This window comes from Suricata suricatta, chromosome 7 (assembly GCF_006229205.1).
Source record: "Suricata suricatta isolate VVHF042 chromosome 7, meerkat_22Aug2017_6uvM2_HiC, whole genome shotgun sequence".
In the NCBI taxonomy this organism is placed as follows: Eukaryota; Metazoa; Chordata; class Mammalia; order Carnivora; family Herpestidae; genus Suricata; species Suricata suricatta.
In genome coordinates, this window is record NC_043706.1 from 114,375,778 (window position 1) to 114,398,725 (window position 22,948).

Genomic DNA, 22,948 nt, shown 5'->3' on the forward strand with positions numbered 1-22,948 from the left:
TATTCTCTATGTGTTTCAAACATGAGCCTTAGTTTGTAGGGCAATTCTGTGAAAACGGGAAAACAAAACACTGGAGTGTGTTCAGACTATGACCGAGTTAAACACTGGTCTTCTGTGGTGAACCCCCACTCTGCAGGGATAACTCTTATTCCACGGAGCCTTTGCTCAGCTTAGTAAACAGGCTCACACTAAATTCACCCTTTCAAAGCCTTTAAGTCTCCTGCTGCCTTCCAGCTATTTAAATAAAAGAAGTCTCCTCTAGATGTACGTACGTTTCTGGAAAGCAAAGCAAATGTTTTCTTCATCTTTGAAGTTATTAGTTTGCTTGCTTGATTTTGAAAAGTTTATATATAGAGAAAGTAATATCATATTATTCATAAAAAAACCATCCACAGTTAGGTAACATCTTGTCATTCCTACTTTGCTAACCATCTTTGCCCCCACTTACTCCAGCACCTGCCTCTGTCCCTTCTAGGTACTCATGGTGACCTGAATTGCCAACCTGACCATCAAGGTGAGTGCCAAGTACAATCTCAGGCAGTTAGCCTTAACAAGTCTGATCTGCCTTTATTCCTAAACATGCCAGCCAACTCCTTTAAATCAAACCTAAAACAACTTTTGCAATCAATATTCGTATCAGTTTAAATAGTCTCAGGTCTGCAGCTATAGAAATTACATTAAAAAGGGATCTACTTATGAAGGAAACATAAAAAGCATGGATGGGGGCGCCTGGGTGGCTCAGTCGGTTAAACCTCCGACTTCGGCTCAGGTCAGATCTCACGTTTGTGGGTTCGAGCCCCGCGTCAGGCTCTGTGCTGACAGCTAGCTCAGAGCCTGGAGCCTGCTTCCGGTTCTGTGTCTCCTCTCTCTACCCCTCCCCCTCTCATGCTCTGTCTCTCTCTGTATCAAAAATAAATTTTAAAAAACATTAAAAAAAAAACATGGATGATTTATGCCACATTTTCTCAGTCAGAGAAAAGCCGCACTCAAATGTCGTAATTTACAATCTGCATAGATATTCAAAGAGAATTTTGCGGTTACAGAAATGTGGCCAACATCCTTTCTTGACAGTTGAAAGAAGCCTGTAAAGGATCTGATAAATTGAGTTGTGATAACAGTTCCAACAGTGAACACAACATCTTCTCTCCCCCATGAACCATCCCTTCCTTCAGCTTTGTTTAAAAGTCCTAACCCCTAACATCAAGCGAGCGGGGAGGGTCTCAGTCTCTACCTACACAGCGACCTTTGTGGGAATTCTCTCATTTCCAAGGACACTTCCCATTTGAAGCGGCTTTTTCCTCTCACATACATTTTCCCCACTTATCCAGGCTAAACTTTTGGCTCCAATCCTCTGTATTCTAAAATCTCTACAACAAATCATTCCATTTCTCCAACCAAAACCCAATAGTCCCACTTTGTCTCAAGAGAAACTCACTTCGGGGTGCCTGGGTGGCTCAGCTGGTTAGGCATCTGGCTTCAGCTCAGGTCATGATCTCACAGTTCATGGGTTCGAGCCCCGCATCGGGCTCTGTGCTGACAGCTAGCTCAGAGCCTGGAGCCTGTCTTTAGATTCTGTATCTCCCTCTCTCTCTGACCCTCCCCTGCTTGCACTGCTCTCTCTGTCTCTCAAAAATAAATAAAAAACATTTTTAAAAATTAAAAAAAAGAGAGAGAAACTCACTTCTTGGCTTACAATACGTGTTCTCTGTGGTCCTTTCACAAGATCCCTAAACATTACCAGGAATGGGTGTTCTCTGTGCCTTTGATAATGGCATTTCAGCCTTCTCATCCTGAATCCAGCAAAACTGAATTGTATCCATCAGAACTTGAGCTTCCAGTAGGAAAACTAAAAGTTCAGAACACCTCTCAGTTGGAAGACATCTGAATTCTCAAAACTTAAAACAATGGCACCTTAAAATATATTGATACACTCAGTAAGAAATTAAAAAAGACCAAAGGTAAAAGAAAAAGAATATAAAGTTGAAATCAAAGCGATAAAAACAGAAACTAAGGCTCCCTCAAGAACAGATGTCATACTATAATCACAGAGTCTCCAGGATAGGATCATCAAATGATGCGGGGCTGAACTTGACACAAACCTCTCCCTCCCGCACCCTTCACTTAAATATAGAACTTGAACCCTTCAAGCTCATACTAATCCAGTAAAATGGTGAACTAGAAAAAAAATCTAACTACTAATAAAGGCAGCTGATGAAAAAACCTGTCTGTCTCTGTCACAGTTCTGAGTTATTATGGATCAAATGTTTTTGTCCCCTCAAATTTGTAGGTTGAAGTCCTGACTTCTAATGAGATGGTATTTGAAGATGGGGTCTTTGAGAGGTAGTTAGGGTGCATGAGGTCATGAAGGTGGGGCCCTCATGATGGGATTAATACCTTTATAAGAGACACCAGAGAACCCGCTGTACTCCTCTCTGCACCCCATGCCCACACAAGGAAAGGTCATATGGGCACATAATGAAATAGCAGCTGTCTACACGCCAAGAGAAGAGGCCTCAGAATAAAACCTGTCTGCCAGCACCTTGAACTTGGCTTCCTGGCCTCCACAACTGTGAGAAATAAATTTCTGTTATTTACCCGTCGATGGCATTTTGTTATGGTAGCCCCAGCTGACTAAGACATGGCTGGAAGAAAATAATAACAATATTCTCCCCCTGGAGATGTGTAAATAAAGGTCCAGCCTCATGAGACAGTAAGATTTGAATTTGTAGTCCTGTATGGTTGGGGAAATTCCAAACCAAGAAAATAAAGGATCCCTCATGTGTTGCCATCCCCTGGCATCTGGCAAAAGTAGATATAAATATAATACCTCCTGGAGGGAGAATCCTCTCCTCTGGTACCTTGTGATTTCCATGGATTACATTAACGTGGCAAACTTAGCAAACACTTGGGGAAACTAGAGACTATCCATGACATATTTAGATTCCCAATGATTTGAGCCAGTGGAATTATTAAATATAAAATCAAAAATAACTATGTATATTTCATTTTAAAGCATTATTATATTTACATGTTTAACGAATAAAAGATGAGCGAGAAATATCAAGATTGAATCAGCATATTTGAAAAAGAACAAAATCAAACTCTAGAAATGAAAAAAATAATTGGAATTTAAAACTCTATGGATAAGTTAAACACCACATTAAAAAACAATTCAAGGAAGAATTGCTAAATGTGAAAATATCATTCTGGCCTCACACTTCTCCAAGACAACATTTCTTTCACTTTTATTAAAGCATAATTGACAGGGGGGCCTGGGTGGCTCAGTTGGTTAAGCATCCAACTTCAGCCCAGGTCATGATCTCATGGTTCTTGGGTGTGAGCCCCGCATCAGGCTCTCTGCTGTCAGCACAGAGGTGGCTTGGGATCCTTTGCCCCTCTCTCCCTCTTCACCCCCTCCCCTGCTCACACTCTGTCTCAACAATATTTTTTTAAAAGGTATAATTTGACATACACTAAACTGCACATATTGAAAGTATAAAATTTGTTAATTTTTGACATGTGTACATACTCATAAAACCACAGTCGAAATAATGAGTAAGCACATTATCCCCCCAAGTTTCCCCACAACCCTTGCTAACCCCTCATTGTCTTCCCACCTTCCTTCATTCTTATCCCCAGAAACCACTCATGGCTTCATGTCACTATAGATTACTTGCATTTTTTAGAATTTTATAACAACCAGAATCATATTATATGTACTCATTTTTTTCTGGCTTCTTTCATTCAGCATAATTATTTTCAGATTAATGTACGTTGGTTGAATGTATCAATAGCTCATCCATTCTAATTAAGGAGTAGTATTCCATTGTACGTATACACCATGATTTGTTTATCTCTTCACCAATTAATACACATTTGGATTATTTGCATTTCTTGGCTATTATAAAGTAAGCTGCTATGAAAACTCTTTTATGAGCTTTTGTATGATCATATGCTGCCGTGACTCTTGGATATATAGCTAATAGCAGAGTAGCTAAAATATATAGCAATGTATCTTTATTTACAAAACTGCCAAATGACTTTTCCAAGTGGTGTACCACTTTATATTCCAATCTGCAGTACATCAGAGTTCCAGTTGTTCCACATCTTGCCAACTCTTTACTTTTCACATGGATATTCTTATAGGTAGGATCCCAATGTGATTTTAATTTACACTTCCTTAATATGCAATGATGTTGGGCATTGTCTCAAGGAAGTGGACATCAGGCAGAGAAGGAGAGTGATCTCTGAGTAGCAGGAAACAAGTGAGGTTAGTCCTATGATTTGTTCAGATGACCATATTGAAGATTTTTCAGGCTATTGCACAGGAAAGTGAAACTCAGGCAGAACCTAGCACTCTCCTTGAGTTGTGGAGATCGAATTGGAAGTACAATGTGGCCAAGTAGGTTACAGTTCACAGAATGTAATAGAGAAGAGGGAAGAGATGCACAGAGATAACTCAGGACATCTACACAAGGTCCACTTCAGGTGTGTTACCGAGTACTGATCCTTTTATAACAGGTAAAAATCACCCTAAAACATCCTGCGCAAAACCAGGTAAAAATTATTCTAAAGGATTAGAAGAAACAACAACAGAAATATCACAATGCAGAGAATAGAGGCTTTCCCCAACAAGTGGAAAATCTTGTAATTCGCACAGCATTAGGTAAAAGTACTCGGAAGGGCTTGCCGTACAGTGGGTAAAATGAGTAACCAACAAATTAGCTCATAAATAAGGTCTGAAAGGTCTGATTTCAAGTAACTTTTAACCAGATCCCAGAACAAAGCTCAAAAATATTTATAGAAGTACAAACAACCAACATCCAGGAAGGTAAATTAAAAATGTCTGGCATTCAACCAAACATTACTAGTTACACAAAGAATGAGAAAAAGAAAACCCATAGTGACAAAATTCAGACCAAACTAACCCAGCACTCACGCAAATAAAAAGGGCAGTGGATAAGGATATTAAAACAGATATTACAGCTGTATTTCATATGTTCCAAAAGACAGATCAAAGACTGAATATGTTAAATAGAGACATGGAAGATGCTTTTTAAATGCTCAGATCTAAGTTTTAGAGATTAAAACTACAATGATTGAGGTTAGAAATACAGTGTATAGTATTAAGAGCACAGTAGATCATAAAGAAGAAAAGATTGGTAAATTTGAAGCTAGAATAATAAAACTATCCAAAATAAAAGCAAGCTAAACCAATGAAATGCAAGTGAGCTGCGGGATACCTTGAAGCAGCTGATATACTTATATTTGGAGTCACCATAAGGGGAATGACCAAAAATCCTATAACTAACAGCACACCTAAAGATGGAAGACTGACTACTTTCACCCTAAGGGAAGGAAAAAGCAAGGAATGGACTCTCACCATTCCTATCCATCATTACACTGGAGGTTCTAGACAATGCAATAAACACAAAATTTTAAAAATAAAGAAGAAAAGGCATCAGATCAGAAAGGAAGAAATAAAACTATCTTTATTCTGAAATGGCATGATGATCCATGTAAAAATCCAACTGAATTCTAACATGCTGCTAGAACTAACAGGTGCGCTTAGCACATTTAAGGGACACAAGAGTCGTATATAAAATTCATTTGTACACATTGGTAATAAGTAATCAGAAAATGAAATTTGGAAGTAAATACCATAAAAAATACCATCAAAAATAATAGATATTTAGTAATAAATTTGACAAAAGGTGTATATGACCCCTACATTAAAACTAAAAACACTGCTTAGAGAAATCAAATAAAATATTCGTGACCTAGAGTTAGGCAAACATTTCTTACTTGTAACACTGAAAGCATAATAATAAAATTTAAAAAATAGACTAGGCTTTGCCAAAATCAAGAACTTCTGTTCTTTAGAAATACTGTCAAGTGTGAAAAGATAAACCACAGATTAAGACAAAATATTTGCAAATCAAATATGTGGTAAACAAATTGCATCCAGGACATTAAGGTATATTCAAGGCTCAATAATAAGAAAACAAACACCCAATTTTAAAAATAGACAAAGATTTGAAGAGGCGCTTCACCAAAGAAAATAGAAGAATGGTAAATAAGCACATGAAAAGGCACTCAACATCCTTGGTTAGTAGGGAAATGCAAACTTAAACCACAATGTATACAACTATCAAAATAACTAAAATTTTAAAAGACTGACTATTCCAAGTGACGGTGAGGATGTGGAGCACCTGAAACATTCACATATTTCTGCTGTGAATGTAAAACAGTGCGACACTTTGGAAAACAGTCCGGCAGCTGTTAAAAGTGTTAAACACATGGCATCCCACATGCCCCAGTCATTCGACTCTAAGGTATACATCCAAGGGAAAAGAAAACATATGTTCATAGGAAGAGTCGTACGCAAATGTTCAGGATAACTTTACTTGTCATAGCTTCAAAATAAAGGCACACGAATATCCATCAAGTGAATGGATAAACCAATTGTGCTACATCCATACAATGGAACGCTATCCCATAATAGAAAGAATGAACTTTTATGAAACACTGCCTTGTATCTAGGTTAGAACTGCTTCTTGGGTGGGGCACCTGGATGGCTCAGTTGTTAAGCGTCCGGCTTTGGCTCAGGTCATGATCTCGCTGTTTGTGGGTTCGAGCCCTGCGTTGGGCTCTGTGCTGACAGCTAGCTCAGAACCTGGAGCCTGCTTCAGATTCTGTGTCTCCCTTTCTCTCTGACCCTCACCTGCTCGCTCTCTCAAAAATAAATAAAAAATTAATAAATTAATAAATTAATAAAATAAAAAGAACTGCCTCTTGGGGCAAGGGTACTGGTGTGCCAGTCCCAGGACTGGGCCTCAAATGGCCTTAAGTTTCTCCCCTCTCATTTGAAACCTTGCTACCTCTGTCAGAACAAGCTTAATTTAGACATCTAGAGAACACGATCCATTCTATAAAGAAGAACGGACTTCCCGACTGAGGCCTCCTAGACCCGCCCACAAAGAGCTGACTCCCAGCCATAGGAGAAAGCCCAGCCACCATTCAAGAACTTGCCAACACAACCCACGCTGGTTACAGACATAAGAGTAGACAAAGCGATGAACAGAAGACTACCCCGTGGTTGATCTGTAAACTGTAGTAAGTGTGGATATTATCTACTGCCTTTGGCTGTTGGGTGGTTTGGTGCACAGTAATGGCTGATACAAAATGAATTTTAAAATTCTGGTATATTCAGATAACTAAACTCTATAAAAAGATGAAAATAAACACAATTTTTTTGACACACAAAGCATGGTGGACTCACACATTGTGCTGAGCAAGAGAAACCAGGCACAAAGGAGTCTAAGGTTCATAAAGTGTAAGACAGGCAGAAGTAGTGAGCAGTGATCAAAGTCAGAATAGTGGTTACGTCTGGAGAGAGGAAGTTCTCTGGAAGGGGTCTTGAGGGCCACTACTGGTGGACTGAGAGTGTTCTATTTCTTGATCCTAATTCTGATTCCATGAGTAGTTCACCTTATGAAAATCCAATGGGTTGTATACTAATATTTGTGAGCTTTTATGTACATAACTCAATAAAAGAGTTTTTAAAAAATGTTTTGGTTGAACAGGAAATTCACCCAAGAGGAAATATAAATAAAAAGAGCATCAGCCTCACTGGTAGTCTGAGAAAAGCAAGTGTAAACAATCATAATGGTTTTCACCCATCAGTAGACAATAAATTTAAAAGAGTGCAACACTCAGGCTTGAGAGGAAATGAGGAAATATTCACACATTGCTAGTGTGCAAATTTTAGAAGGTAATCTGACAAATATATTAAATTTTGGAATGCATATAACCTTAACTCAATGCATTTATAAATCTTTCCTACAGAAATGAAACCACTAAGAATACATATAAAAGAATATTTATTAAAGCATTGTTTACAGCAGCAAAAACATTAAGTCACCTTGAAAGTGAATCAACTATAGTTGACAACAGAAAAATGCAGTTTATACATATTAGGGGATTTCATTATGCAGATATTAAAATAAAGGTGTGACATTTTGACCTGCACTTATGTGGGTGGTAATTTGCAAAAGCAAACTTCAAAGTAGTATGTACAGTGATCTTACATTAAAAAAAAGAAAAGGTGATTAACTCAATACAGTCCTGTACAATTTTGTGTTTTCTTGAACACAGAGTTATAAGATGAAAATAAATATATTAACATTGGTCACCTCCAAACTGGATTTTAGAGAAATGGGGACACTACTATTATACACATTTCACTTTTTTCTTGTTGTAATAAGAATAGGTCACATTAAAAGTGAAACAAATACATATTAGATACTGCTTTTTTTTAATTTCCAGCATTTAAATTTTTCAAAAAAGAACATCAAGTCACTTAATAAGTGCAGTTTTCAAATCTTATGTCAAATCAGGGCAGGGAGACACGGACTTCATACAAAATTGATTTTAGAAGGAGAAAAAATGGGCATCTGGGTGGCTCAGTTGGTTAAGCGTCTGACTCTTTTTTTTGTTTGTTTTTATTTATTTTTGAGAGAGAGAGACAGCATGAGCAGGGGAGGGTCAGAGAGACAGGGAGACACAGAATCTGAAATAAGCTCCAGGCTCTGAGCTAGCTGTCAGCACAGAGCCCGCCGTGGGGCTCGAACCCAGGAACCGTGAGATCTTTACCTGATCCGAAGCAGGATGCTTAACCGACCAAGCCACCCAGGTGCCCCAGGCATCTGACTCTTGATTTCAGCTCAGGTCATGATCTCACAGTTCATTTGGGGGGATTGAGCCGACCTTGGGCTCCCTGCTGATAGCAAGGAGCCTGCTTGGGATTCTCTCTCCCTCTCTCTTCGCCACTACCCTGCCGGCATGCTCATGTGTGCTCGCTCTCTCTCAAAATAAATAAACTTAAAAATAAAAAGGAGAGAAAAACCTAAGCATTCCCGTAAGAAACGGTATACAGTACAAACCCCTTAACCTTTCAAACAATGAAGGATACAAATTTAACAATTGTGATCTCTTTCCAGGATTATTAGAGGGGCATCTTATAACACATATGAATTTTGTATGATTATGAATTCAAGCTGAAGAAAAAATAAATTGTTCCCTAAAATATCTTTTAGCAACTTGGAATAAATACGCTTTGAAATAATGTGACTGAACCAACCATCTGTTGGAAAATTTTATTTGCTATATGAGTGGAAAATATTACTCAGTACCGATGTTTCCTGTTTATCATTAAAAAAAAGAACTGAGCTCTTTAACCTTGCAAATTTAATTCAGTTGTAAATCTTACAACCTCTTGCAATAAGACCTTGCCTTACGTAACAAATAAAATGTGACTTGGCAGTCTCCTTCTTAAAAGAACTGAGCTTTATATCTTGAAAGCGAATATAGAAATTAAGAGCAAAAATAGTAGAAACGGTGAAGTCCAAAAAAACCCAAAAAACTAACATACCACATGAAATCCAGTTGGATATAAACAAATCTATTTCAATCCTTTCCCTTTTTAATGGTTCAGAAAAGTCAATGAACTAAAAATGAATTTCACAACTGCTCTAAATTACTGGATAATTATATCTAAGTAATTTAAAGCTTTGTCAATGCTTTAAAAATTATTTCATTATAGATTATTAAAAGATGTCATGGCAGAAAGGGATACACATCTTGGGTATATATTTTATCTTGAAATTGTTTTATATTTCTTATGTTGAAAAAGAAATACAGACAAGTAATAGCAATTTGGAATTTATGGCCTAAATTTGAATTCTAGTTTCAATTAATTCACTGGAGGAGAAAAGCAGAGTTTTCCCCCCAGACTTCATTTTCTGCAACCATTAAATAAATGTTGCCAAAAGCAAACCAGTTTAGAGTGTCAGAGTAGAAAGAAGGTGACTGTAGAATGACAGTATTTCACATCTACCATGATTTCAGGTGCTTTATAAAAACATCTTCAGATAATTTTCCCAGCCATCTTCTGAATAGGTAGGATCTCCATTTTGCCAGTGAAGAAAATGAGATTCAGAGTCCGGTTGAAATTACCCAAGTTCACATGAGTGGTAACAGTCAGGATTTGAAACCAGCGCTAAGTGACCAAGAAGACAAGGGACCTCCAAACTTAGGCTCATATAAACTAAATTAATTGTGCAAGTTCCCACTGCTAGACTACGTGAATGATGTTTTATAATACTAAGTACTCGGTGACATTAAGTAAAACACCTACTTTTCCTGAGCCTCAGTTTCCTAATCTGCAAAATGGTGTAAGTAGGAAATAAAGCACAGTGTCTGTTACATAATGAGTGATCAACAAATATTTGTTTTCTAAAATTCAATGCTTTTTTTTTAATTCAATGCTTTTAAAGCACTTTCAGCATAATCTTGAGAAGATAAGAATTGTTATTTCCCTTCTACATATGGGTATGTAGTCTTACCAATATAAAATGTAAGAGAAAAGCAAGGAAGCATGTTTAATAACGTGTTCCTCATTGTCGTGATGTGAAACAAGTGTTCAGTTTCCATCCAAAAGGACTGATTTTGCCTCGTGAAGCCAGCTATTGTGAAGGACATACCCGATTTCATTCACACAGATGAGTTTAGAAAGTGGAAAATTTTAATAATTACAAACATTATCACCTAAATTTGAAGCCTAGTTTCAATTAATTAACTGGAAGAGAAAAGCAGCTTTGTTCACTAGACTTCATTTTCTCCAAATAACATAAAATGTTTTCAAACGATAAGGGTTATAAAATTCAACGGTTGTGGTCTCTTTTCAGGAAGGTGAAAGGCCATTCCCTGAGCAATTCGTGTCACATATGAATTTCATATGATTATTAATTCAAGCTGAAAAAGAAATAAATTATTCCATAAAATGTCTTTCAGGGTGGTTTTAAAGCAACATTAAAAAAAAATCTTGGGCCATAAGTAAATTGTCTCTTGAGATCGTTATTAGGCTCATGACCCAGTAAAATGAAAAACTGTATGATACAAACTTCTACAAAGCTCACATACGTTACATACATTTAAATTATCAACAGCATGTAACTGACATTGACAACGGGAACAGAGGTTCAACAGACTCAACAGTCAACTGCTCTACAGTGACTGCAGCTCTAGGGAATATCCCTTCATCTCCACAGGAACTGAAAGGCCATCGCTTTCTCCCCAGGAACAGCCTGCAGCTTTTCTTTCAAGAACTAAATGGTTCTAAGCACACTGTGCAATTAAAAGGTAGCCTTGATTTCTATTTCGGAGAATATGACGCAACTTGCCAGAGTTTTCACATTAAGTAAAACTGCTAAGTTCATGTCTGGGGTTAAAGCCACACAATGGTATCATTCAAGATAAAAATCAGTGACCCCATTTAGGTACTAAAGGCCACAGTCTGCACTCCCTTTCAGTATTTCACACTAGGGGCTTTGGTACGATTCAGGCATTCTCTGATCAGAAAATGCAGTTACCCTGACAACAAGCAACTGGAGGGATTCTGCATTCTAATCTGACAGGACTTGAGGATGGATTTCAACGTTAGCCAGCAGCTGTGAGTTGGCTCCAGCATGGGCAGATGTTGGTTTCAGCATCAAGTATTCCCACATGTGGGACCGGATGGAGCTTCCGCACGGACAAATGTGTAATACTTGGGAGTTACAACGCTGATCCAAGAGTCTCACTTTTTAGCCAGTGAATACTGTTCTCCGCAAACCTGAAAGTCATGTTTTAGGCTCAATTACAAAAGTGCTCATACCTGTTTATTTAAAAAAATATACTGCCTTCTTCTGGGAAAAGTATACAAACAGGAAACTTATCAACTATGGGCAAGTTATTTAACTTCTCTGGGCTTCAATGTCTTCCTCTGTAAAATGAGGATAATAATAATACTACCTAATTCCTAGTTTTTTTCTGATGACTTATGATACATAAAATGTACAGTGTTCTCAATTTTATCATGTGCTTGAGTACGGGAATGGAGTCTGTGTCCTAGGCATCCTCCCCACACGTCCCTACCTCCCTAAGATCAATTTAGTTGTACTTTTCCCAAATTATTGTTTCCATACGGCTTGAGACGGTGCTCAGACCTTCACTCCTTTCTTTTGCCGATGCTATGTTCTTTGACAGCAATGTTCACTTTCCACCGTTAGGGTTTCTCTGTTATTCAGGGGTGCATGTCTTCTCCCCACCTAAACTGGGAGGTCCTTGGGGTGAAAGACTATGTCTTATATTGCCTTATATCTGATAAAAGGCATAGTACTGGAGCACCTGTGTGGCTCAGTCAGTTAAGCATCCAACTCTTGATTTCGGCTCATGTCATGATCTCATGATTCGCGGGATGGAGCCCAGCATCTGGCTCTGGGCTGACAGTGTGCAGTGTGAGTTCTCTCTCTCCCTTTCCCACTGCCCCTGTTCTGCTTGCTCTCTCTCAAAATAAATAAATAAACATTAAAAAAAAAAAGACTTAGCTGAGGTAACACATCATCTGGAAAATATTAAAAAAAAAAAAAAAAGACCTAGTACTGAGTGCTGTCCAAAGCAGGCGCTCATGAGACACTCTGATTCTTCTTTGCAATTGGAAGGGTAGTGCAAGGGATGTCTGTCTCCAGTTGATTAAGATACATAATATATTAAATACACTGATTTCTGAAACATACCACAAAGCGCCTCTCCTATATTGTCAGGACTTCCTCATGCCAAGCCAAAGGTTGAGAGGCTATAGGTAGCATTTACATGCTCACTACAGTTATTTACATGGCCCTGCCCTTACTTAATATTTAAAGTTCTACCTCAAACAATTCAGTGAGATTTCAGCGATAAAAAGATCTCTCTTCATTGGTAATGGAATGCATTTAGAGTCAGCAAACTTGCCTTCAGTATACAGTTTCTAAAATGAAGCCACTACGTTATAAACATTAATGTATAGAGTTAACTTCGATGTATATTTTTCACTAGGTCATAAATCTTTTCCCTTCAGAGAAGAAAATATCCCTTATATCTGAGTTAGTTCGTGTTGAAATTTTATAATGAAAGTCAGCTGTGGTTCCAGGAAACAGCTGGTGTTTTTGCCTCTCTCCTTCCATGAAGAAATATGCAGTGCATCACGGAATGACCTACCTCAAAACCATAAACCGCTTAAGTTTTTTTCATGTGCAGACAACCAGTGGTGTATTTTGATAGTAGATGTTCAATGTGTGTTCAGTTTTTAAAACAGACTATTACTACAAAAATGTGTATTGAGGCTACTTAACATGAAGAATCTTTTACTAGGTGCTAGAAAATATAACCTAAAAACAGCCTTTCCCAGTCTGCTGGGAAGTTCTAATAAACAGAGAACAACGATTCTCAGTCAAGGAGCTTGCATCAAGATGACCTGGGGAACTTTTCCAAAGGACAACCACCCCCACCAACATAAGGGCCGGGGCTCTATCCCTAAAGATTCTATCAAGATGATTCATCCCAGGTTAGGAATCAAAAAAACGTACACTGATTCAATAAAGCAAGAGTCAAGCTTAATGTTTTTGATATGTGAGAGTAAAGTTTTCTTTATAAAACAGATACATTATTAAGCTTTTATGTATTATCTGAATTTTTCTATTTTTTTAAATGTTTTATTTATTTTTGAGAGACAGAGAGAGAGAGAGAGAGAGAGCAAGCTGGGGAGGGGTAGAGAGAGGGAGGAAGACACAGAGTCTGAACCAGGCCCCAAGCTCTGAGCTGTCAGCACAGAGCCTGAACTCATGAACTGAGAGATCATGACCTAGCTGAAGTTGGATGCTCAACTGACGGAGGCACCCAGATGCCTCTAATCTAAATTTTTGATAGAGAAGTACATTCATTTAGGGGTGCTTGGGTGGCTTAGTTGGTTAAAAGCCCAACTTTGTGCTTCGCATTCTGTGTCCCCTTCTCTCTTTGCTCCTCCCCTACTCGCATTCTGTCTCTCTGTCTCTCAAAAATAAATATTAAAAAAATTTTAAAAAAAAGAAACACATTCATTTTAAATGCTCCAAGACAGACTTGATATTTTAAAGAACACATCTATGCAGTCCTTTATAACTTGATTAGGGTTATATAAAACTAACCTTTGATTTATGAGTTTTATAAACTCGAATAGTAGGTATCTTATTTATTTAAAGTGAGATCATAACATACATAACCTTTTTCTGCTAATTACTAAAAGTCCCATTCATAAAAACTATAAAAAAATCATTGTTGCAATCAAAAAGGAAATAATGGATGTCATCCTGTTTTGATAAGTATATAACTCTTTATGTTGAAAACAGACACCAAAATAAAATTGGCATATTATATCCTGTGGGAACACACACAAAAATTATCGTTTCTTTTATAACTTTTTAGGACAACATTTTATTACAGTTTATTTTATAAATTTTACATATATATCAAATTTATAAATTTGTTTTATAAATTTCTGGTTTTGTTAATTCCAATACTTAACTGACATCATAGACTTTTGAGGGCTAACCATGACTTAGATCAACCTCAGTTATACATACTTATTATAGTCCTTGAATTGTTATTAGCATGAACGAATTTCTGGAGAAGCACTGTGGTGTAGCCACATTAACTTTCAGCTGAGTGAGGGCTAGCGCAGGATTAAAACCCGTCTCTCAGTCTGATTCACAGAGATGCCAGGGCTTCTAGCTCTTTCTCCAACAACGGAACTCTTCTTGCTTTTAGGGTACTCTTCTCTGGGTATTTTGCCATAAATTACACTTCCAAATTAAAGTGTTAGTATTTTGGGGCACCTGGGCCACTTAGTTGGTTGAGCATCTGACTCTTGATTTTGGCTCAGGTCATGATCTCACAGTTCATGAGATTGAGCCCTGAATCGGGCTCCGCACTGACAGTGTGGAAACTTCTTGGGATTCCCTCTCTTTCCCTTGCTCTCTGCCCCTCCACCACTCTCGCAGTCTTTCTTTCCCTCAAAATAAAAATAAACTTTAAAAAATAACTAAAATTTTAGTGCTTCCACTAGTCCCTTTTCATAGACCATTATAGTGAAGGGGGTTAAATAGATCATTACTATTATTTTCACGTAACTCCAAAGAGGACTATACCTCTGCTCCAACAGGAGGCTATGGTCTTCTTCCCAATGATCCTTATGCTACAAAATGTGTCCCGTAAGATTAGCAGGCTACTCTCTTTTCAATGAAATGATTTCCAATTCTTTTCTCCCTAACATCATCTGTGAGATTTAACATTCTGTGCCTTTTTATAGCATATGCATGATCTTTCACCTAATCATCTTAACTCGTCTTACTTAAGTAACTTCCTAAATCACAAATGATATTTTATATCTGTCATTTCCTGTTAAGAAGCATTTCCAAACCCCATGTGTGAAAACAGCAGAGTTCTGTGTGCTCAAATGCTCCCCAAGTAGGTCTAAATCGGCTCCCAGGATCTTTGAACTGATTGATATCTCTGGCAGGTTCTGACGGGATGATTCATGTAGCCCTCGGCCGAAGCACTGATCGTGTAGGCCTCAAAAGCAGCCCTGGCTCTGAGAAACAGACTCCAAGGCCCTGTGGCTGGATATGAGCTATCCGACATCTCTCACGCAACGTACTCGTCACTGCTGCAGGTACCAGCTAGAAAGCGTGGGCCAGGAGGACTGCCACTGTTAGCTCTGCACTCAGTCTTGGCTCAGTGTCTCAGAATTCGTGTATAGAGTTAAGCAAGTTACTTATGCAAACTATGCCTCAGTGTGTCCATCTGCAAAGTGGTGGTAATTCAACTCGCCTTGAGAGAGGCTGTGAAAATCTCACAAGAGAATCTATTTAAAGTAGTAAGAAACAGGTAAGTATATTAGCTGCATTTAAGTAAAAGTCATTCCAATCCTAATATTCCCATACTTCTTCTTAAACCTACTTTGCCGTCAACACCTAGAATCCAACATAAATATCTTAATACGGATTTAGTGCTTTCAATAAAAGTGCTGTTCATTAAATTATTTACCAATTTTTATGGCCAACAATTATTAGTACATGTGCTGATGCTTTTCAATATTGTCATCCAACGTTTTAGACTACTTTAAAAAGATGTATTAGTTTGGGAGAAGAGTTGGGCAATAGAAGAGTAATAAAGAAAAATAAGTATCTCTTTCTGTCTGTTGAAAATGGTATTATTTAAAACCAACTTAAGGAAGGCTAATGGGTGACCTAAGAATGTGAAAGAATATTTCCCAGAGGATAGTCACCAGCTGGCTCTTATCCTTACTGAGACAAGAACAGGAGGAAATTAGCTTAAATTTCATTTGGGTTAAAATAATGAGAGCAAGCTATGAAATCTAATTCCCAGGGAATCTTTCTTCAAAATAAAATAAAACCTGACTTCCTACCATGGTTTCAGTGAAGCCCTGAAAAGTATGAGAAAATACTGGATGAAGTCTGAGTTGTCTGTCTCTATAATCCCCATCAAGAGAAGAAAACGAGCAATTATGAGCCCTTTATGCAACAGGTGTTTTCACTGGTACTCATTCCATCTCCCCTGGAAATCATTTTTCCTACTTTACAAGTGAAGATGTAAACTCTAAGAGCTGAGTTTGCCCAAGGTCATCAAGCTAATGAAAAGCAGAGTTGGAATACAATCCCTACCTATCTCCAGAGCCCATGAGAGGGGCTGAACCAACCTGTCGGCCTTGATCACCGCTCTTAACTCCTTTACTTATTTAAAACTTACATTCTGTCCAAGATTCAGATTTAAATTTGGATTTAGATTTATTTTTCTTTCTTTCTTCTTTTCCTTTCTTCACTTTTCTTTCCCTTCCCCTTCCTTTCCCTTTTTTCCTTTCTTCCTTCCTTTCTTCCTTCATTCCTTTCTTTTTTTTTCTTTCTTTCCTTACTTATTTACTTATTTGTTTACTTAGATTTACTTCATTTTGATTATCTCCAAGATTTAGAGGCATCTGAAAATCAATGTAAATTGGAAATACTGTATTTATGAGCTACCTAATATAGGCCAAACGTAAGAACTCTATGGATATTATTTCATTTGATAATGGCAGTTACCATTTGAGACAAGTACTATTATTATCTCCATTTACAGATGGAAATCTAGGCTTCAAAATACATGCTATAAGAGCCTAGACCCAAGGAACTAGAGAGAGGGGCTTTTTTCAACTTCAAGGGTGGCAGTGAGGTCCTAAGCATTTTTACCCAGGTACACCTAGGGATAGTGAGAAGCAGGCATATCAGGAAGTCAGACCACAGGGCATCCAAACTCCAGGACATATTTCACTTTTAGTTTTAGCAAGTCACAGATATTTAGAAGTAAAAACAGCCATTTGGAATCATTGGGTCCAATCCCTTTATCTTTCAACAAGGAATTTGAAGACCGGGGTGAGGTTAAGTACTTTCTCTAGGGTCAGAAAGCTAATTAGTGACAGAGTTAGCAATAAATCACTTCCATGAAAAGACATGCTTTCAAAGTGAATTCAATTACCTTGTACTCTCAAGTGGCTATTAAGAACACCCAAGTAGTTAGACAATCTCCAATATTTCTGTGAAGTAGATGTAACTTGAGAAGATCTAGAAAGAACTTTGCTACAATGAACACACTAAGCTTTAAAAATGTGCTAATTTGAGTCAAATCATTGTTAGGAGCAGTGTTCTATTCACTTTTTTTCTGTACAAAGTTACAAATTCAGCCACGCTAAACAGCCAACTATTTTCATCTCTTGGATAAATGCGATATATAAAATTTCAGATCCACTGATTTTATATATATATATACAAACCCTCGATACAAATTCCCAAAGAAGAGGATGATTCTTATGACTTTACAGCATAATTTTTCTACAAGACAAAGAATTATCCATTTTGTCAATGGGTGACAAAATCCACGGGTGCCAATGGTAAAACATTGGTCTTAAGAATTTAATAACGAAATATAGTGTGGCCATGGAAACTATTTTCACAGAAAGCATACTTTAAAAGTTAATTTCTTTCAACATAATAAATAGATCTCGCTAAATATCCAAAGATTTGCCTTTATGAAATATGGCTGAATTGGTGAAATAAAAAAAATAACAAAGGGAAACATTGGTAAGCCAAAAAAGTTCTCTGGAAGTGGACTGTAAATGAGTGAAAATACAACTATTTGATCAACAGTCAATAGCAAACACCTGCTAGTTTGCCACCTGATAATGGGAAACTGAAGGTGAAGACATAAAAAAGAACGGTAAGTAACGCACAGAGTCTGTGGGAATGCATCCTGATGAGAAACCATTCTACCAGGGAAAAATCACATCAATGAAAATATATTTTGAAAAATCATTTCAGGGAAAAAACAGAAGAAGATATACTGACAAAGATGAGACCATTCTAGTAGTCAAATCATGTCGTTTGACACTTAAAATTCTTACAATTTGCTAAATTTAACCTGGAAGTCTTACACATTTTCAGAAATAGAAATCCTTTATCACATTTGACATTTTGGAATATGTTAATGCTGAAGTTTCTCAAGTGATGGTGTTCTTTTATTTAGAAAAAGAAAGAGGACGGAGGGGAGGAGGGAGGAGAAAGAGGGAGAAGGAGAGAAAGAAAGAAGGAGGAGAAAAAGAGATAAACATAATAGGAAAACTGACCAGCAATGTTGATTTAACATGGTACATAAACCCCAATGTTCATGCTGTGTCTGGGATAGGAAAATCAAGTTTTGAATGACTATTTCATGGCTATACAGTACTCTGGCTTTACAGACATTTCACAATCTTTCAATATCAATTATTCGTAGATTTTCTTGTCCTGGAAAACATTCCCCCAAATTAAATCATTCAGATTTATGAGTACCACCAATGGAAAAACACAGCCTCGTCTAATATCAAGTCAAGAAAGATGCTCTGTTCAGCAGCAAGTGGACAGCAGAGTATCTCATTCCTGCATCTACTGATGAGAAGAAAAATGAGAGTGTTTTGTTTATCTCCACTTCACATTTCTCCACAACAGAAAGTTTTCAGGGTGGCCTCCCTACATGAAATGAGTGACAATCTAGGTTTTATTTGGAATTCTGACTGTCTAGAAAGGATTGGCTGGCTTGGGATCCCTTAGCAACCCAGAAACGTAACAAGAAACAACAAGATGATCAAGAGATTAGTATCTGGGTTTATTGCTAGTGATCTACATAATTTTATTTAGTTACTTTATCTAAAACTATGTGCCAGGCATTGTTCTAATTACATATGTTAAACTCCCTTGATTCACTTAATAGTTGTAATAATCCTATTAGTTGAAATCTATTATTCCCATTTTCCAGATATGAAAACTGAGGCACAAGGAAGTAAATAATTTGTCTGAGGTCACACAAGTGAAGGTAATCCTCTCTTAAAACTCGGCAATGGTCAACCATTTAGCATGATGCTCTTTCCTTTTCTGGGTCTCCTTATCAAACAGCAGTTTTCAATGAAAAGTCATTCAGACAGCAACAGTGAAAATAAATGGCCTGATAATAATAGTTGGGTTTGTTAAGAGTTTTCTATGTGTCAGATATTGTGCTAAGTGGTAATAAAATTTTATTAACTGCTATTTAACCTTTCGTCTAAACAATTCCATAAGGAAGGTACCATGAGAATTTAAAGATTGAGCTGTGAGTGACAGATAACTTTTCCATGGTTAAATGACTGATAATGGAAAGAAAGGATCCAAATCTGGCCCATCAGAGTGCAGAACCCACCTATGCTACTATGAGGCTCACTGCCTCCCTATTAGAAAGGTGGGCCTTTAGGGAAAGATGGCGATGGGATGGGGAGTCAGCCTGGGTGTTTTTCTTTTTTAACCTCTTTAACATAATAGGGCATCAGCAATTATTTATTAAATCAAATAAGATAGATCATGCTTAATTTTTTTAATGTTTTATTTATTCTTTGAGAGAGAGAGAGAGAGAAAGAGAGAGAGAGTGTGAGCTGGGGAGGGTCAGAAAGAGAGTGAGACACAGAATCTGAAGCAGGATCCAGGCTCTGAGCTAGCTGTCAGCACGGAGCCCGATGCGGGGCTCAAACCCACAAACCCCTTGATCATGACCTGAGCCGAAGCTGGACGCTTAACCGACTGAGCTACCCAGGCACCCCAAGATAGATCGTGCTTAAACGGATGAGTTAGGAGCTTAGTTTATCTATGAGGAGAATTCTCGGACAATAAAAGTTCACACACACACACACACACACACACACACACACACACAACCAGTGTGTTAAACCAATTGATAACCTCAGCTTCTACCAGAGTATAGCCAATCATTACCATATAATGTCACTATTGACTAAAGAGAGTGAAAAGAATCACTTTCTCTAAAAATAATTTAAATATAGCGTAAAACTACATATTTGGCAAAACTTAAATAGGGTCATGTTTAAATATGGAGATATGGGCTGGACAGTGGGTCTCGAGAGATACAGAGGTGATCTCCTATGAGGATTGTGGTTTTAATATAAATTACCAAGAGCTTTCTTTTCTATAATCTCCATTTCTGTCTTCTAGTGTGATATGCAGTCATCTGACAATTCCCAATGTTGTGAAATCACAATTTTAAACATTTTTCCCAAAACTCAAAATACAAATCAATAAATCTGAATCCCAAGTGAATTGAAACCCCCAATAATTTTTATCATAAATCCATTATTCCTGTGAATGAAATTATTTACCTTTGTTAGTTTACAATTTAGAAACGGTTTATCTTATTATTTTATGCTTTTGGTAGTAGTTTTGATCCTCATATGATTAAAATTTAAATTAAAAGCGTAATTAATATTTTTACTTTAGTCATTCACATTAAATATATTCACACACAACCACTGACACATTTTATTTATCTGATTAGTTTTATAGTTATCACAACGGCAAAATGTATGTTGGGTGGTACTATTAATATTTAATTGCAATCACACATTTTTCTTTGTTTGAAATGAGAGTCCAGACAACAAATTGATTTCTCACAATATTACCATCATCAATATGTTCTTAAAACTCGCTGCAAATGACACATAATCTAATACAATATAAAAGCAATGCTATTTTTTCTGAGAAAGTACTTTTTGTTCTTTGGTCTCAGAGAAGGACTGAGGCTTTTTGATATAGTGATTCATGGGACATAAAATATGGAATACGGATAGGCACCTAGCAGATGGCTCTTCAAAACATAGGCACCTTGGATTCTATGAGAAGATATATTTTTCTTCAATGACTAGAAATCATCTCTGCTAAGGAAAAGAGAATGGAAATTGGGCACTTTCGTAAGGTGAGTTTTAGATCTACGAATTCTACTCCAGAAATGCATTAACATTTTGTTGTAAGCTGGCATGAGCTGTGAATTAAAACTGGTGTTTAAAAGCTGTCTCAACACGTATACAACCTGAATTTTTTTACAACATAGGCATTTTGAATTTATTTCCCAAGTAGAGCTTTCTCTTCTCTCTCTTAGGATTTTATTTTTAAGTAATCTCTACACCCAACATGGGGCTCGAACTCACAACTTTGAGATCAAGAGTCACCACATGCGCCTCCAACAGCCAGCCAGTGGCTCCAAAAGTACAAGTGACAGACAGTACAATTTTTTGGAAAATGTTTCATAGTACTTGACGACCTTTAGGATATTTTAGGATTTAATAACAAGTTCAGGAATCTATTCTGTAAGTACTATTCCTAAGTAATAATAGAATTTTAAATGCCAGCCACCAACCCTCTGTCCCTGAAGCAACCAAATCTTGTATTACCAACCACTCCTCTCTGACCTGCAGCCTCTCCCCCAAAGCTCCCCGCCTTGCTAGGAATAAAGAACTTCCATCGTCTTATAGAACTCCAAATATTCAATACATGCCCATATATCTGAGTATTACTATAAAAGCATGCGCCAGGAAAGCTCGCTAAGAATTCTTAGATAGGATACATACTCTCTATGTGAATGTCCTACATAGAGAGTTAGAACATATACTGACCTCCCTTAACAGCAAATACTTTTATTTCATTTGGCTTAATTATTAGCATTAATAATAAGAATAAAAATGCATTCATGTAAGTAGTTAAGAGCTCTATATCCTATTAGTTAACTCACTGAACAACAAATCCGGGACCTATTTTGTGAAACATTTGCTTTCATTTCTGAACCGGTAGTTTTACATTTGTCCCGTAAGCCGGGTTCCCATTAAATTTGCTGCAAGTGACATACAGTATTTATATGACACATAGTATATATAAATATAGCATTCTCTTTTCTGAGAAAGGCTTTTCATTGACCTAAGAGAAGGCCTTAGGCACCGGTACTAAGGCACATGCAAGAAACAGAAAATAACACTGCACAGAGGTAAATGGCTTATTCGAAGTCTCATTGTTGGTAAATCTTCTGATCGCATAAATATTCTACAAGTATTTAAGACTACTTAATAATTCAATAAACATTTCCTTCACCTGCTCTTGCTTCTGTACAGTAGTGGCGAATCATATCTGTAAGCAAAAGGCAGCTCCGTGCCGCTAGACAAATATATTAGAAACTAACAAATCTAAGTCACATTATAGAATTTACTCGGTGTTTCCATGTCTGCCAAAATGTTTAGAGGTTAACCGGGAAAAGTGGTATGGTGACCACCCTTTGCAGATGAAGATGAGGGCATTACCCTAGAGCGACTTACCTGAGAGCCCATGCTTAGTTAGAGCCGACCTGCAAGGCAAACACATGTATTTCCCTCTCGATTCTAGAATCTACACGTTTTTCTCCATTCTCATAGCCACACTGCTTTGTTACACAGGCTGAAGACTGACAAAAAGCTGATGATGTCTGGCCTTCTGAATGCTTAGAGTATCTGTATGCCTGATTTAATTCTATCTTGCTCTTTCCTGTGTTTAGGACACTTCTCCCCTCTTACTATAGTTTCCTGGAGAGCATGAATTATATATTCAGCCTCTGTGTAACTACCTAGCACAGTGCCAAGGACACTGAATTCCTTAAAAATACGTGTTCATTCACTAGCTAGTTGCAA

At 37.3% G+C, this 22,948-nt stretch overlaps 1 protein-coding gene across 1 annotated transcript in view; it reads right to left on the minus strand.

The window, feature by feature from the left end:
• MOXD1 (monooxygenase DBH like 1) overlaps positions 1 to 22,948 on the minus strand; it is a 72,611-nt gene that overhangs the window by 44,606 nt on the left and 5,057 nt on the right. The window lies entirely within an intron of this gene.